This window comes from Capsicum annuum, chromosome 1 (assembly GCF_002878395.1).
Source record: "Capsicum annuum cultivar UCD-10X-F1 chromosome 1, UCD10Xv1.1, whole genome shotgun sequence".
NCBI classification, from domain to species: domain Eukaryota; kingdom Viridiplantae; phylum Streptophyta; class Magnoliopsida; order Solanales; family Solanaceae; genus Capsicum; species Capsicum annuum.
The window spans coordinates 89,352,009-89,369,372 of record NC_061111.1 but is presented as its reverse complement, the minus strand read 5'-3'; positions in this window follow the sequence as shown (position 1 = coordinate 89,369,372).

The window sequence follows — 17,364 nt, the reverse complement described above, 5'->3', positions numbered from 1 at the left end:
TACTGAGTGGATTGGAACTCCTCATACTAGGAATTGGGAGAGTAAACAATTTTTCATAAAGTAAACGAATATGAGCTATGATCATAGAGCTGACATGTAAGGCATGAGTAGATATCATAATGAATGAAGTACAAAACTTTGCACTGAGATGAGAATGGGTCGGGCATCATCTTCCTTACTGATTTTCTACAATACACTGGCATCACTACTAAAACCTAAGAGCTTGAATTGGTTACTAGTTCTATCATCTCCCCTTTAGCTTAAAGCCATCACTCTAAGTCTGTGAAAACCTTTCAAATAACTCTAAACTAAACTACAATCACTTTATTCTAGAGTCTGAGACATAACAAAGGACATAAATACTATACTTACCTTGAAAGACTACACCTGATAATGTAAGGTCCACTGCTAGTACTTCCTTATGATACCTAATTCTTAGGTTTCTATTGCCTTAACAATCACCATACAATAACTGGAACACTTACTAACTTAAAATTTCTATGAGTATAACCATACCATGAGTTCACACCATCTAGTGCTTCAAATCTACTTTTCATTAGCTCAACCTTCAAAGATTTAATCTTAAATTCTATCACTTAACATGGATATTCTTAACCTCTTCATGAACCATACTAACTTCCTTTATATCCTACTAATATCACATCTCTATACTTATATTTTGAATCCATACCATAATCTTTGCTTGCACTGTTCAAGCCTACCGATTCATCTTTATACAACTAGCCCCATGGATATGAAATTTACTAAATCTAGATAATACTATCCCCACTTTACTGCAGCTAAACTCCTGGGTTTATGCCTCTAACTCTAGGTCATATGCTATCATAGGATTTTGGAAAGGGATTTAAAACATATCTAACCTCTAAGAACTATGGTACTACCTCTCCATTTGATGACTGGTTCATTCAAAAACTGAAAATGAATGAGTCTATTTTTGAAATCAACTGGAGTGATTTTTTGGGATACTGTAATCAGGCAGTTTCTGTACACCCGTCTGGCTATGATAAATTTACCCACTGGGGTAGACACAGAGAAGGGCTTCCTTAGAGTTTTAGGACTAACACTAAAATTAACAGCTATGTAGGGGGTTTACAAAAGAAATGAAGCACCGGGATCTAACAAAGCATAAACTTAAAGATGAAAGAACTACCACGCACCCATAACCACATTAGGAGAACTTTTCTGATCCTATCGGTACTGGAGTGCATACATATTATTCTGATGCTAGCCATTGGTGGCACTGGGGAAATGGTGCCTTGCTGAGTTGGGGAACTGGAGAATGATTGGATTGACCTTGCTGACGTAAATCCTTTCCCCTCTAAGCCATTACTCTACACTCTCAAAACCTGTGGCTTGGCTTACCACACCCAAAACACACATCAGTGCCATCTCTTCACATACCTAGGTAATTTATACTACATTCTCTACAAAGCGGTTGGGTACGAGCTCTGCTCACACTGCCTTGGGTTTTAAAGCCTGATGCCCCATCTTAACTATCATTCCTAAACTTTGGCACTGGTGCACTAGCTGAACATAGAGTTGGGGCTGAAGAATTCTTATAGAATTGAGAATGGTTACCACCCTCTGACCTCGACTGAGCAAAGTTAAAACTACCTGTCTTAGCCCTCTTATTCTATCTTTCTTCCTCTTTAGACTTTTTTTCCTCAATCTGCTGAGCATGAACTATAATCCTAGACAAGTCCATCTCCTTAATCAACATACTAGTTCACTCCTTGACTACACTATCAGATACACCAGAAACAAACTTACTCATTCTAGACCTGTTATCCGACACTATATTAAGGGCATACTTGGCCAACTGAGTAAACTTAAGCAAATGCTCCTTCATGCTCATACTACCCTACTTTAAGTTGATAAACTCTTGAACCTTATCTTCTAATAACTCTAAAGGGAAGAACCTATTCAAGAAGGCAATAGCAAAATCCTCCCACTCTATAGGCGTTGCCTCAACATCTCTATCCTTCTTCTACTGCTTATACCAGGTGTGAGCTACAACTATATCCTGTAACTGGTATGCATCTAACTCTACACTCTTACTAGACGTGACACACATGTTGTCAATAAACTTCTGAACCATATAAAAAAATTCTTCTGATCCTCATCAGACTGGGATCTAAAAAACAAAGAAGGGTTATTTGGGTAAAATCTTAGATACTAGCTGCGGCGGTATTAGGCACTGGATTGGCTAGGATAGCAACTTGATGATTGTTCTGAGCTGCTACTGAGTAAGCTAAGGTAGTGAAGGAAGCTATGAATTCGAAGTAAGAAACATACTCATCATGGGGATCTTCCTGAACCAGTAAAGGTACAGGCTAATTCCCATTTCCTCTATCATTATTCTTTGTGGGAGGTATTTTTTGTAAATGGAAGGAAGAGTGAGTTAGGAAGAGAGTTTAAATAGAGATCATGCTCATTCACATAACATGAATACTAAAAGAAGGGAAAATTTTCCTAAAATGTCTTATAGCCTTTTGTCCATAAGTGTGGCGCCCTCTATACATATGCACAAGACTATACTCAATGTGGGTTTTCAGACTTCTTAGGACACCGTATAACCTTAACCTATGATATCAAGTTTGTAACACCCCAAAAATATACCTTGGATGCCACACGGTGCTTATGGTCACAAATGGCCACAAGCTAACCCATGAAGTGGTACCTAATATGAGCATTGAATAAAATTGATAACCAAGAACATATGTAAAATTTGTCTGAAAAATACCATAAGGTTTTAAATATAGAAACATACAATTTAGATCATAGTTCTAAAATTTTTTTTTGAAAATCAATATAGAGAAGACCGATAATGATAACTGATAGACTGACTAACTATTTGAAATAGTCCAAAAAGCCTCTAACTGATTGAGGAGTTATTGGGACAAGCTCCTAACTAAATCTGACTGTCTACTGAACTGAAAGACTAAAATAAATATAAATGGTCCTCGATATATGAGGACTCACCACTGCTGCTACTGCTGATGCTCTGGAATATTTAGGTACGATTGGGAACTTGAGTATCCAAGCCAATGATAGAAGACATCATAGCACAAGAAATGAGTATATGGTCAGTACTTTAATGTATTGGTGTGTGAGATGAGGTTAGGCTGATATGCATGGGTTATGTGCATGAAGTAAATACCGACTGAACATCATGAGATAATAGAATAGCTAATATAAAAGTGTAAATACTGTAAAAATATGGGAATGCATGACCAAGTATATAACACGATTCTGAAATAGTCTGTAAACTGAATTACTAAAATATGATAACTGAATAACTGATAATTGTATACTATGGTCAAATAAACTTGAAACTAAATTCTATACTGAATACTAAACTGAGACTGAAATTGTGGGAGGTATCATCTAACTAACCTGCCCCAAATCTAAACTATTAGGGTTCCAACATGTAATCCTAATTGGAAGGGTGCTAGTAGCGTGCCACGGGTACTAACAATGGCTGTGGAGTTAGTCCTACACTGGTGGGTGACCTATGAGATCAGTCCTAAGATAGCAGGTGATCCCTGAAAGAATGTCAGTCCTAACTTGGTGGGTGACATCTCTTGATCCAAAAATGGCTCCATAGTTTTGGAACTTAGGGACTGCTACTAAGGACCCAGTCCTAACTAGAAGGTGAGCCCCCATCCCTAGGTTTGCTTGGTGCTGAATCCTATTCCAACTGAACTGATCTGAGTTTGACTGAATATGATAGCTGACTAACTGATAATGTTCTTACATATCTAATACCATTCTGAAAATACTAAGACTAAGTAAACAGCTAAGTTTTTGAGCATTCATAACTACCAGGACTCGATAGCAATAACAATAGGAAAACATGGACACTTTAAAACCATGATAGGAACCATTGTTTAAAACTCATCTCTTAGACATTTCATCAAACACATGAGGGTCATGAATTAAAGCATAAGAATAGTTTAAACATATAATAATCATATGGCTAAAATAATGAACCATAAATTAGGGATTTAACATAAAAATATCATTATTCAACCTTGAAAGGTTTAACTTCAATAATAATTACTTGTAAACACATGCACAATCGAAATTCTTAATGATTCATGGAGATAGTTTATTGCAAACATGTAAATTCATGATTTAAATCTTGAAAATGGATTCTTGGACTCCATGGGTGAAAAGGACCCATGAATAAACATCACACATACCTTAATTAATGAATTTATGAAAGTTCTTGGTGATTTTTTAAAGTTTGAGCTTGAATTTTCAAGAGGATAGGGTTTGTTCTTGAGAGAGGATTGCTTTATTTTGAGAGAATTGTGAAAAGAATGATCAATTTTGCCTTTTGGGACCTTTAATTCCATATTATGGACCAATTGGGTGAAGGAAAAAAACACAATTTCCCTTGAAAAAATGTAACTGAAAGCTAGAAATTAAGGGGGGCCGCGATGAAATATGCACCGTGGGCTCTTCCATGGGCACCCCTACCAGTGGACTAGGGCGCACGACATGGGCTTATACCGGTGATTCCAAACATGCCATTATGCTCATCCAAAAATTCTAAAACTCACCCGAGATTTACCTTTGACATCCCCGATCATGAATCAACTTAAAAATTAAATTTTCGATGTTGGGAAGGTCAAAAATAAAGTCATCAAAGTTTAGGTGCTTTAGAAATGACTAATTCGTAAAACTTACTAAAATTTTCTAAGTCTTTGACCCCTTTAACATACTATGGTGAGCTGAATTGAGCTAGGATCTTATGGGCTCTTACAATTTGAGAGAGTTTCTAAGTGTTTAAGATAAGAATATTAGGGTAAATGATGTCCCAAAAGAGTTATAAGTCATGGTGCCTTAAGAGTTTAAGTGGGAAAATGTCCAGATTACCCTCACTTAAACTGTGTAAAAATCCTGCAAGAGGGTATGACCACCCCAAACTAGTCATACCCCCACATACAGTGGTACCCACCACTCGTACCCTAGGCCTCTCATTGGACCCTAATACTGTCCAATATAAGACTTTCCAAGCCAAGTCATATCTAATCATGCGAACTATACCATTGACCCGTACCCACCATAGAATGGTATACAAAGAGGATTTGGACACTGTCTACTGTACGAGTCAATTGTATGAGTCGTACCATATCTTATGGCTCATGGTGAGCCACTCGTACTAAAATCCAAATTAAGTTACCAAGTTTTAGATTAAGTGATCGAAAAACCAAACTATATGAACCATCACCCACCATACAACTCGTACCCACCTAACTCATACCCACACCAGAACCCAATCCAACCTACTAACCAATACTGGTTAGCATATGACCAAGACCATACCAATAGTACCCCATTATACGACTAGTACCCCTAGTCATATGCTATCTAAAAATGAAAAATCTAGGAAATTTTCTAAGGTTCCAAAACCTAGGGTATTTCAGTCTCCCCCACTAGGATCATTTATCCTCGTATGACGGACAAGGTAGTATAGGCACGAGTGACACCTCAATATGTAACACCCCAACTTAGGAAGGAGTCCCACATTAGCAAAACATAAGAGGGATACTGGGTATATAAGTAAGAAAGCCTTACTCCCTAATGACGTATTATAAATCCGTGCGGGCCTGTGCCCAAAGTGAGTGAATAATATCACTAGAGGGTTGGGGAGTTACAGGGGTTTCTCGGGCCCTTGTTGTTTGGGATGCTCATTGCGGCCAGGGTATCAGCTACAGTTGTGACAAGCATGGTATTCTATCATGACCCAAGCTGAGGCCCTGGCTGTAATAGGCATCCTAAACTATCAAGGCTCGAGGGACCTCTGTAAATCCCTAACCCACTAGTGATATTGTTCACTCTGGGCCTAGGCCCGCATGGTTTTAAAATGTATAACTAGGGAGTAAGGCTTTGTTACTTATAAACCCAACATCTCTCCTATGTTTTATCAATATGGGACTTCTTCCTAAGTTAGGGTGTTATAATAATTCTGTTCCAACTTTTAACTAAGACAAAAACCAAAGATTCAAGGAAATTAACCCTACCCTTACCAAAGTCAGAAAATAAAGATGTGATAAAGATCACATATCTTTCGCATAAATATCCAAAGCCAAAAACAAATGCAGATACTTGGACTTTATGTTCTCTTTCGCTTTCCAATTAGCCTTTTCACCTTGTGGTTTCGCCATAGAATCTTAATTGAAGTTACATCCTTGGTTTGCAACCCAAAAACTTACCGATATAGGATTTAAACTTGGGCCTCTTCATAAGACAGAGAATTTGAGATACCCAATCCTTCCAAAGAAACAACTAGAGAAGGATAACCATGACATTTTCTCAACATAGAGACATGAAATACCGGATGAATGGAGTTCAAATTAGAAGGCAACTCCAATTCATTAGCAATATTACCAACCCTTCTCAAAATCACATAAGAACCAATATACCAAGGACTGAGCTTCCTTTCTTTTTACCAAACTGTATCATTTTATACATGGGAGATACCTTCAGGAACACTCTATCCCTTACATCAAACTGTAAGCCTCTATGGTTTACATCTGCATAGGACTTTTAATGACTCTGGGAAGCTTTAAAGTGTAATAACCCATAAGATACTAAGCTCAGTTCAGTTGTAGTTGCATTCTTAAGGGGTCCAAGGCTTTAAATTTTCATTAAGTATAAAGGACTTAGTCATTTACAAGACCCCAAAACATCATAAATTTTTATTATGGTCTTACTGACCCCGGTATATTGGTTTTTGAGTTGATTCATGTTTAGGGAAGTTAATAGTGTATCTCAAGAGAGTTTTAGGATTTTCAAAGGAGGTTTGGGACGTGTTTGGATAGCTGAAAGTGAGCCAATGTGATAAGCCCATGATGCATTTGTCTCTCCCATGAGGAAAGGGTCCACGGGGTATTTCTTTCACACATGAAGTAAGTTATAGGATATATTGCTTTCTCCTACAGAGAGAGAGAGACACAACCCAATTTTCTATCTAGTCCAACTCTTTGATTAATGAAACCAAGGGGCAAGTAAGTCTTTTATCCTAAACACAATTCATCCATAACATGATTTAGGGCATCAATAGGAGAATTATTTTGCTCTTTTTCTCAAAATTACTCTGAAGAAAAACCCTCTTCCTTCACAAGAATAAAACCTAAGCTCTTTCTTCAAGAATCCAAAAGTTCAAGCTCCCAAGTCCAAGCAATCTTCAAGAACCTAACTATTCAGTATGTGGGGTATTCATCAGTGAGGTCTTTTCACCCATTAAGAAAAAAAACTATCTCTTTTATTAAAATATGGGTTCTTGCTTTATTATGGAGTTTTATATGTTCAAGATGGGTGAAATTCATGTCTTTCCTTAGTAATTGAATTCACATTTATGTCCATAAATAATTCCATGAAAGGTTAGGTTAATTCTTGATTTAAACTACATTTTCCCATGTCATGTTCAAGTGAATTTCAATGGCAATATAAAACTATGAATTTAGCCATGTAATCATGTTGTTTCCTCATGTTTAACATATTCCCATGTTCATGTTTATGATCCTCACTCATTTGGTGAAATGTTCATGTTTTGGGGCTTTAAACCATGATTCCATCCTACAATTTTAAGCTTTCATATCATATTTTATGATCATTCAATACTGAAAGGTTATGGACACCAGATATCTATGTGTTTTACATAATTTCATACTTTCAAGTTATAAGTTATTTAATCCATGAATCTTTTAATTATCCTTTGATAATTATGATAATAATGAGCACTATAAAAATGTTTAGTTAAACTTAGTTCAATTTAGTACTAGTGTCAGTTTAGTTGGGAGTAGGATTTAGCACCGATCGAACCTAGGGATAGAGGATCACCTGCCAGTAGAGGGTGTGACCTTTTGTAGTAGTCCCTAAGTTCTAGAACTATATAGCCAACATAGGTTTGATATGTCTTCTTGTCAGTTGAGGATTGACGCATATTTTATGAGAGCACCTTCCAGTAGAGGGTGACTCCCTAGTCCTTTAAGAAACTAGTTTGGTAGATCCACATAGCCAATGTTAGTACCTGTGGAATGGTACTAATGCTCCTTCAATTGGAGTTACAAGTTGGACCCCGATTAGCTCAGATTGGGGCATGTTGGTTACATGATATCTCCCACAGTCTCAGTCAGTATTTAGTATGTCTTAGCTCAAGTTTGCTAGACCAAAATACACAGATTTTCAATTATTCATTTATACAAAATTTAGTCTTTTAGATTACAGATTATCTCAGAAATATGTTTATGGTTGGTCTTGCATTCTCAAATATTACATGTTTATGGATTCACGCTAAGTTATCTCATGAATATCTGTCAATCCTTATATCACTTACTAGTGTATTCAAAGTACTGATCACATACTTTTATTTGTGCTATGTTTTCCTATAGCATAGGTTGGGATGCTTAGTTTCCCAACCGTTCTTAGACAACTTAGCATTACTCAGCAACAGTAGTGATAAGTCCTTATCCATTGAGGACATAATATGTTTGTATTAGTTATTTCAGTATTTCCTTATGTTCAGTTAGTCATAGTTAGTTAGGTGTTTTTCCCATCAACTCTTCATAGTGTTTAGAGGCTTTCAGACAATCAGTTAGACAGTCAGTTAGTTTTTTTAGTTTTTATCAGTTGTTTTAGACAGATGATTTAGTTTCAAGTATTTTTATCAGATATTTTAGACATGTCATTGCTATGTCTTTCAGTATTCAGATTTACAATATCTTATTATCTTATCTTCCACACATGTGTTGTATTACTATTTTACTAAGTGCTCATAATAGGTATTAGTTTATGGGTTAGCTTGTGGTCACTTATTGCCATAAGCATTATTGTCTCAACTAGGAGGTAGCCTTGGGTCATGACAAAACTTGGTATCGAGCCTAAGGTTTTAAAGTATCCTAGGATGTCGGAAATACGTATTGAGTAAAGTCTTGTGCAAGTGGGTGAAGCACACCACACTTATAGGAAATAGAATATGAGACACTATGAAAGTTTCCCATTTTTCAGTGTTTATGTAACACCCTGTAGTTTTGAACTAGAACTTACACCATCATTCCTATGCGTATAGATATGAACTAAGAAATTACTTCTTAATATATGTGTGGTGATCAGTCCTAAAGTGTAGGACTACCTTTGAATAAGATTTGAGATCACAAATTCCCCTAACTCTAAGATGAGTTGAAAACATTTCTATCGATTAAGTTTTAGAGAATGTTTCAACTAGAGTCAACTTCTAGCGACCAAACTCCCAATATATATAGAATTAGAGGACTTACTATATATCAAGTGAAAGGTCTTCGAGTTATCTTTCTAACGATACAAATTTTACCAAAATCCAACGCCCAAGCAAGAAATTATGGCTTTACAAAGTAGAGTGTGTCACCTAGCATAAGGTGTGCGACGCACAACCTAACTTATGCTATAAGTGTGCGACGCACAACCTAGTGTGTGCGATAAAATGCATGCCGCATAACCTAGCTTATGAATTAAGGTATGCGCCACATACATTGTGGTCCAAGTGACTTAAATACTCCGTATTTGGGATAAAATTGTCATTTTCCCACCCCTATATAAGCCACAAACACAGAATTTTACTCCAAAAACACCAAAATATACTTCTTATTTCAATTTTCTCTAAAGAACAACACCCGTTAGTCCCAAACAAAAATCAAGATCCCTCAAGATTCAACCGTGGGTTTTCAAAATTGATTGAAGATTTGGAATCCCCAAACTGCAGGCTTCAAGAATCATCCATTACTCTCCATAATTGAGGTACGTGGGGTTTTCCCAAAAATTTATGGGAAAATAAATATTTTTTAATTCATGCTAAACATTTAGAAATCATGATTTTATGGAAAGGGTTGAATTTTACCATTACTAGCATGTTTTAGAAGCTCTAATTAATATTGTTTGGTCTTTAGGCCTTTCCAAAATTGATGCAAAATTCTATATATATGTATGAATGTGTTTAATAATGAATATTCAATTGAGAGAATGAATTATAACGAAATCCCTCTCTTGTTATGATTTTTCTTTACTTATGATATGCTATGAAACATTTTGAAAAGCATGATATGAAACGTCTTGATTTATGTTATAACTTGAATATGATTTTGGAATCAAAAGAGAGGGTTATGCATGCTGATTAATGTTGAATATGCATATAATGAAAGAGTACATGGTTTTGCCAAAAGCTTATGACCACCATATGTTTTAAGAATTCTTGGATAGTTTTGACTTATGTTTCGAACATGAAATCTCTTATACTATTTACATGTTTTGGTGGTCTGAATTGAGTTTTAATAAAAGAATCATATGTGATGTATTATGGCTCAAAAATAGGACTTGTAAGTATTGATGTGATGACACCAATTTAGATTAACCATGATAATTTAGAATAGAATAGAACACATGTTTGAAATCAGATTTTCAGATGTTGAAACTAGAAAGAAATGTATGATTCAGAACATGATAAAATTGGGAATAAAGAGAGCTTAGGTGGTTCCCCAAAGAAGGCATGAGTTCAGATAACTCATTCCCCAAAACCATGATTTACCGATTTGGGTTTATATATTATGCTGGCCAAGAGCCCTATGGCATATCAGACTCAGACACTCCAACCCTTGCAGCACACTTGGGTTGGGGGATTTCCCGTCGAGTCAATGGCAGATTCCATATAGCTTGTGGAATATCAAACTTGTAGGGGAGTGCCACCTAACTCAAAAGTAATAAAAAGATTAGAATTTACATTTACAGAAAGGGTTTATGTTTTCAGTAAGTGCCCATGTGTTTTGAAAACCACTTGATGTATGATGTTTTATAAAAGTTGCTCTCAACTATTTTAATTATATTAAAGCTTTATTTTGGATTGCTTTGCATACCAGTACATATGTATTGACCCCTCTCCTCTCTCCAGGTTCTGAGGCTCAGTCTAGGGGTCCAGAAAAGCAGTAGAGTTTAACAGACAGAGTTATAGGTGTCCAATTGGTGAACCTTCTATATTCCAGAAGGCCTATCTTTTCAGATTATGTTAATTATTTCCATTTTGGTCTACTGGGGACCTTGTCCCAGTTTTAAATAGTGGACAAGTTTTCATGTAGTAGAGATTTCACTGATTGAGTCAGATATTGTTAGGTGTAGTTGATTTTTAATTTTAATACTTATGTTGAATCCCTAACTAACCATGTTTCTGTAGATGATTTTGTTTGTATATCTTCTTTATTTATATGAATGTTGTGCATGATTACCAGATAGGGAAGGGCATTCCGGACCTCCATGGTTCGGGATGTCCATCACAGCCAAGGCCCTAGTTTGGGTTGTGACAAACTTGATATCAGAGCATGGTTCATGGTCCCAGGGTGTCTGCGAAATTGCATCTGGTAGAGTCTTATTTATGGGTGTGTAGCGCGCCAAATTTATAAACAGGAGGCTACTAGGAATTTAGGAATATTCCTCTTTCTTCATGTTCTAGTTAGAGCAATAAGGCCAGAATATTCCTCTTTCATATTATAATTCATGCTATGGTGTTGCCCATACAAAAGTAAAGTTATCCCAATTTGTTCCTTACTCTGATGTTCTCAAATATATCTTATTATTAGGATGATTCAAATATAAAACTTTAGAGTCTAAATGGTATGGTCCTTTCTGATTTAATTATATCAGGTTTCTGTAAGAACTTGAGAAGAGTATGTTAGTACTTCTGAGTGTGTTGGTTCTAGTGTGAACCTTGATTTTTATGAAATCATGTTTTTCAGCCTACAGTATTAAGTGTATTCATTCCTTTTCAGAACTTATGTTGCCAATGTCACGCTTCAGAGGTAATGAGGTGTAGTAGAATGTTGGAACTATATTTCCACCAGAGTAGTAGCATAAGTTAAAGTGTTGGTGTGATGACCTATTGGTAGTGTGATTAGACCAAGAACTTGGTGATATGAAGTCACAAAGTTATAAGTCAGAGAGAGGGTAACTTTTGTGTAAATAAATATTTTAGTTGAATAATTGATGTTTGAGGATAGTTTACCACTTTATAATGATAGACTAATGCAGTAGCTAGTAGCATATATGGATTGTATTGTAGTCTGTAGGGGGGGGGGGGGAATGTTTGATTCAGATTTTTATTTGTACAGAGTAAGATGAGTATTCCTGAATCATTTAATATTGTGTGCCAATTTTCTATCTCTTATAATATGTAATTTTTTTGTTATCATGTTTTTGAAAAATCAAAGTATAGTGAAGCCGTGTGAGGCCTATTTTGATTCACTAGCAACTTGTTATTCATCTTATTGTTCCTGTGTTGGTTGGAACTGAGGTCTAGAGGTAAAATGGTAAGAAAACTGGTAAGGGTTATTTATTGAATATATGTATAGTCGAATCTTTTTTTATGAGATTGAGATGGTAATGAAGTGATACATCCTTGTGTGTTAGTTTAGTAAAAGGTAAAGAAGGAGTTATCAGTCAAGTTGAATTATTATTTGCTTGAGGTATGAAAATGGCTAGATTAGCTAGTAAGTTATAATTATAGACTCATGGTTGTTTGTGGAATTTGAAGGTAGTATAAATGTACGCTTGGGTAATTAAGTCTGATATGAGAAAGCTGTATAAGTAGATAAGATTGTAGGGGGTTATAGTATAAGATTAAGATTGACTATGTTTATTATGTAACTTTAACCCCCTTGACCTTCTTTTCGTTGGTAGTTGTAAACTAGTACTACATATGAGAAGGTATGTAGTAGATTTTGAAGTATTTGGGTAGAATTTCTCAATTTGATGGACTAGTATATCATGTCGTATTATTCATTGGTGGTAGATAATTGATGCTAGACTATAGGCTTTAATTTAATGTAGAATGCGGTGGTAAGAATAGTGGCACGAGATTAATGATGTATGTTTTGTGGGAATAAATTAGTAGGCTTGATGTATTGAAATAGAGCATGATAATTAGTTATGATAAGGAAAATCGTAAGGTCATGATCGATTATTGTTGTTATGAAGTTCCAGTGTATTTGTATTTCTTGATGTTTATTTCATGGTTTCCAAGTGAGAATTCTGCGTAAGGATGGGTTGTAAATCATGTTTAGTTCTAGACATTAAGTTTGGATAGTTGATAGCCATGAAAGTGGATGTGATGATTTCTTAATTAATGATACTAGTTATATGAAAATGATCTAATAGGATTGAATAGTGTATGCAAGAGCTTAAGTTTGGTTGTTTTGTAATGAAGTATGATGTTGTATGTATCATGTAGAAGTATGCCCAAGGTGATATGGGGTTGCAGAATTTTCTAAGACTATTACATGTTGCGTGTGGCTAGTAGTACCATTGAGTTACTAGGTGGAGAAAGACTAGTAGATGGTATATAGTGTTCTAAATAGCCAAGTTAAGGAGTTTTGATTAATAGTGTTGAGCTTTTTTATATGATCTTGATTCTCATAGTAGAGAGATATAAGTTTGGAGTTACATATTGGTAGGCTATGTCGAAAATAGTATGGTTCATCAAAGGCTTGGTGATATCCATGTTAAGTGTTAGAATCTATGTTTGAGTTTTAAGGTTGAGCGGATATAAATAAGAGTTGAAGCGTTAGAGGGTGTTCACTCCGACTATGGGGATACTCATGAAGAACTAAAGTTACTAAGTGTTCAAGTATTATACGATGACTATTGGGGCTATAGAAAGATAAAGTGTATCTCAGAAAGTAGTATTAGCAGTGGATTTTCAACTTTTAGGTGTAGTCATTCAGGTTAAGTTCTATGATATGCGTGTATGATCATTTTTTAGACCCTAGAGTGCACTCTAGATTTTAGTAAGTGTAGTTCAGTTAGAGTCTAGTAAGAGATCTTTCTAACTTAAAATGATAGCTTGAAGCTAAGGGGGAGATGACAAAACAAATAACCAAGTCAGGCTCTCAGATTCTAGTAGAAATTCTAGTATGATATAGAGCATCGAAAAGTGAGGGTGAGGCTAAAACCCATTCTTATTGCAGTATTTTTCAGTTATCCCAATACCTACTTATGCCTCACATTTCAGTTCCATGACCGTAGTTCATGTTCATTTTTGTCATAGAGAATCACGTGCTCTTCCCATTCTAAAATGAGGAGTTCCAATTCATTCAGTAGTCGGAATCACATTCCATATGTTATGAACTCCAAATTGAGGTCATGTAGCTCATGACTCATGTATTTACATCTTTTAGTATGCTCAGTTTCCATAACTCATGCTTTATGCCAAATGATTGGCGAGAATCAGCTTATAGCAATGTATGCCGTCAATTCAGATTTACTTTGATAAATCTCTAGTGTTGATTTATTATTCCTCAAGCCTCAGATAAGTGTTAAGTCTTATTTAATATCCTTCCATGCTTTAAGGTTTTATGTTCTAACCATTTGGTGTCTCCTTATGTAATAATAGGGGTGATGAGTGAATGGTTCTTGTTGATGAAAGATCATTCTATTCTTGTTTTGGATGAGGCCATAAGTGTGAAGTATGATTTGATGTGAAGTCTTTGATACATGTAATGGTTAGTGGAAATTTGTATGTGTGTATATTCTTAGGGTAGCGCGTGGGAGTTGTATTAATGGTGGTTTAGAGTATCTGAAGTACATCTTGATTAATATTGCCTTGAACTTCATATGTGGTTATAAGGATAGGCTTGAATGACATGTTGGGATGTAAGTTGAGGAATGCAATATGCGCTAGCAAATCCATAGTAAGAGATCAAGGTTGGTCATTGAAGTGGTAAAGCACGTTGTGCTTAGGATGAGAAAAAAAAATATATAGAAGGTTGAACCATATGGTTTAGAATAATATCATGGTGTGGAATGTTGTATTTTGTGATTTGAAGTTAGGCTTGATCACGGTGAAAGGATTTAAGCTACTTTAGACATTAGTAAAAAAATTTATGAGGATTATAACTTTAATCAATGAGTATGGTAATTAAGGAGAATGGTATAGTTAAGGGATACTCAAGAAGTGTGCTAAGCTTAAAATTAAGAAGTTGCATAGCCTAGGGCCTGATAATTCTTTTCCACGCTATAGGGTAGTGTCATTGTTGTGTTTTCTTGGTTGGGTACCTTATGTAAATAATCCCCAAGGTTCTTTGTTCCCTAACGCTGCTATGACTTTTTTAGAAAGAGTGGTGAAGAGATATTCCAGTTAAGTATAGGTTCCAGTATAATTCCCGCCTGTATAACCAGCAATTAAGTTTAACAGTCGGGCAGGCAAGTTACTGTGATTTTTCGCCTTTTCACCCAGTCCTACTATCCTAACTCTCATGCGTATGACCATCCCAAGAGATAATGTATTCCATCCATGTAAGTTGCAAGTTTAGTTCAGTCGAAGCATTATGTTTTAGATTTAGCTATTCAGTCATGACTCAGTTCATAAGTGTTGAACGCATGATATCAAATTTTTTTAGATATTTTAGCTCAGGCAGTATAATACCCTGGTACGATCTAAGTCTTGTTGCTTCATGATTCTTACTTGCATAGGTTATCAATTCTCAATTCAATATGTATGATTAGATCATGCTCAATCCAAGGAAATCCTAAACTCTCAGCACTAATCATCTCCTTAAAGCAAGTAAAGTCAAGTCAACTCAGAATTCAGTTTCATGATAAAAGTTTAAATATCTTAGATCAGTTATATCCTTTCTTAGAAGACGCAACATGTCCATGTTATCCCACACCGTTAAGACATCAATGTTCCTACCCATCATTTGGGGATGAATTATCCCAAGGGGGAGATAATGTAACACCCCGTACTTTCAGACTAGAATTTAGACCATCGTTCCTACGTTTATAGATCCGAACTAAGAAATATCTTGTTAATATATGTGTGGTGATCAGTCCTAAAATGGAGGAATACCTTTGAATATGATTTGAGATCACAAAAATCCCCCAACTCTAAGACGAGTTGAAAACATTTCTATCGATTAAGTTTTAGAGAATGTTGCAACTAGAGTCAACTTCCAGTGACCATAACTCCCAATATATATATAGAATTAGAGGACTTACTATATATCAAGTGATAGGTCTTCGAGTTACCTTTCCAACGATATAAATTTTACCAAAATTTGACACCCTAGCAAGAAGTTATGGCTTTGCAAAGTGGAGTGTGTCGCCTAGCATAAGGTGTGCGACACACAACCTAACTTATTCTATAAGGTGTCCGACGCACAACCTAATGTGTGCGATAAAATGTGTGCCGCACAATCTATCTTAAGCATTAAGGTGTGTGCCGCATACATTGTGGTACAAGTGACTTAAATACTCCATATTTGGGAAAAAATGGTCATTTTCCGACCCCTATATAAGCCACAAACATGGAATTTTACTCCAAAAACACCAAAATATACTTCTTCCAATTTTCTCTAAAGAACAACACCCCTTAGTTCCAAACAAAAATCAAGATCCATCAAGATTCAACCGTGAGTTTTCAAAATTGATAGAAGATTTGGAATCCCCAAACCGTAGGCTTTAAGAATCATCCATTACTCTCCATAATTGAGGTACGTGCGGTTTTCCCAAAAATTCATGGGCAAATAAACATTCTTTAATTCATTCTAAATATTTCAAAATCATGAGTTTACGGAAAGGGTTGCATTTTACCATTACTAGCATGTTTTAGAAGCTCTAATTAATATTGTTTGGTCTTTAGGCCTTTCCCAAATTGATGTGAAATTCTATATATATGTATGAATGTGTTTAATATTGAATATTCAATTGAGAGCATAAATTATAATGAAATTCCTCTCTTGTTATGATTTTTCTTTACTTATGATATGCTATGAAGCGTTTTGAATGCATTTTGAAAAGCATGATATGAAATGTCTTGATTTATACTATGACTTGAATATGATTTTGGAATCAAAAGAGAGGGTTATGAATGCTGATAAATGTTGAATATTCATATAATTAAAGATTACATGGTTTTGCCAAAAGCTCATGACCACCATATGTTTTAAGAATTCTTGGATAGTTTTGACTAATGTTTCGGAACATGAAATCTCTTATACAATATACATGTTTGGGTGGTCTGAATTGAGTTTTGATGAAAGAATCATGCGTGATGCATTATGGCTTAGAAATAGGACTTGCAAGTCTTGGTGTGATGAAACTAATTTAGATTATGCCATGATAATTCAAAATAGAATATAACACATGTTTGAAATCAGATTTTCAGATATTGAAACTAAAAATAAATGCTTGATTCAGAACATGATAAAATTAGGAATAAATAAAGCTTAGGTGGTTCCCCGAAGAAGGCATGAGGTTAGATAACTCATTTCCCAAAACTACGATTTGCCGATATGGGTTTATATATTACGCTGGCCA